This window comes from Pinus tabuliformis, chromosome 3_2 (genome assembly GCF_031772625.1).
Source record: "Pinus tabuliformis cultivar Carrire ecotype Pingquan chromosome 3_2, CPIR1, whole genome shotgun sequence".
Taxonomy (NCBI): Eukaryota; Viridiplantae; Streptophyta; class Pinopsida; order Pinales; family Pinaceae; genus Pinus; species Pinus tabuliformis.
The window spans coordinates 1206403912-1206406020 of NC_142302.1; positions in this window are offsets into that span (position 1 = coordinate 1206403912).

The window sequence follows — 2109 nt, forward strand, 5'->3', positions numbered from 1 at the left end:
AGTGGTTATCTGGCTTGAATATACAACATTTCTTTCATTCATCAACCAATTTTCGAACATTATGTTGAGTTTGTAATGTTCTCGAGCATCTCTGATATACAACCTAGGAGAGTTTCTTGGGGTGATAACAAGCTCACTCACAAAGGTTTGAAATGCTCAAATAAACTACTAGGATGTTCGTGTGCCTACAATGCTATGGGCTTATAGAACTGTTACACAAAAATATCGTCACCATGATTATTTTCAGTCAGTATGGGTCTATCATCACTTGTATTGTCCTCCTAAGCAAGTCTAGGACCTCAGCTCTTCAAATCAAGCTTTGAAAGTGGGAGAAAGACATTAAAATTCAATGGAACTCTGGTTCCACACTTTCTCTCATGGTCACCTACGGTCCTGCACCTTCTGTGTACAAAATCTACGTACCTACCTGCTCTGTTCCTAACGGTGCAGGTGTGGACCCCTGTGAAAGTCAAAAGGCGCAATTTTATCTTAAAAAACTCACTTTGGGTTAATTCTAGAGTTTTCTAGAAGGAATTTTGACGTGGATTGTTCGCCCTGAGGAGGTTCATGCATCCCAAAAGAGATGGAGCTAATCCCTTGACTAAAGGAGCTATCCCTTTGAAGGAGGGCTTTATCCCTTTGAAGGAGGACCTAGTAACTTCTCTCCATTGCACTATAAATACAGGCATTGGGGTGAGGACTAGGGAGGTTAGAAGCTGAACATTTTGAGGGTAAATGATGGTGAAATTGAGACTCTTTGGTTGAGCTTGAGAGGAAAGATCACATACCTCTTGGTTCCATTAGAGAGTGAGTGAAGCTTGTCAAAGTAGAGGAGACATCTTGTTGGACCCTGGGAGGAGCTTGTACAGCGTCAAGGCAAAGGTTGTAAAGTTCTTCTTCTTTTCAATTAATACAATCAAACTCATTTTTCTCAACAAGTATCTTATGTTATTTGTTTCATGGACTCCTTGACTTTCATGTTAAATATGTTTCATGCAATTAATTTTTCAATTGGTTTTTCAGGTGCTATTTAATTTGTTTGCCTTGTTTGTGTTTGCAGATTCGCGAAGAGGAGCTCATTTGGATCGAAAGAGCGAGGGCATCCACAAGCTTGCGTTGGACCAAAGGTAGGCCCTAAAAACCTTTGTTTGCTATTGTTAATTGAAGCATATTTAGAGAAAGATAGTGTCTGGTTGGTTTTCTTGTCGTTAGGTCTTCTTTAGATTCTAGGAAGGTCTATCTTGTCCGCAAGATCAACTCATTCCGCGCGACAGAATGGCGACTTTGCTGGGGACTTGATTGTTTTCTTTGTCTATACTTTGACCTGAGAAACTGTATTTTCTGTTTCTCTTTTTGACTTGATGATTGTGGGATTGGCAGTATTTAGTTAATTTTGAGTTAGTTTTCATTTTTCATAATTTTGGGAGAGGTACGCACCCTTTGAGTTAAGCACAGTGCGTACTCGTACGCACTTTTGCTTTGTGCACAGAGCGTAGACGCACCTGTGTAAATAGGTTGCATGCATACCCTGTCAAAAATTTGAATAATTTCAAATTTTCCTCTTTTTTATCAGTTTAGGATTTGTTTATAAGTTTTAGCCATTGGCCAGACCTGCTTGTTCCCTGTCAAAAACTTTCCTTGGTTTAATTTCATTAGCATTAGGGTTTTAGGTGGAATTCCTAGGAATTTTGCTTGTTGGGTTTGTTTTTTGTTTTGGTTGTGTAGTGGCTCTGAGCTTAGAAGCCCTAGAGACCTCAGATTACCTTGGTGTCCACTAGTCTTCTTGTGAGTCTGACCATTTATGAAATCTCCCCTTGTTGAGGAATTCGCTTTGAGTTTTCTCATTTCAAAATTTCGAAAAGCTTGTAGTTGAAAGTTTGGAATTTTCATTTTTACAAAAAGAAAACGAAAGATTGGTTGTTTTTTGACTAATTGTGATTCTGCATACATTAGTCCTTAGCTCACATTTAGCTAAGTAAAACATCCTCAAAAAGACTTTTAGTAGGCTTTAACTTCAAGTAGCTTTTTATAGTTTGTAGCTCTCAAAGTTAGTCATTTTCATTAGTTTTGAGTGTCTTTTTTACAAAATATAAAAAAAAATCTCTTTTG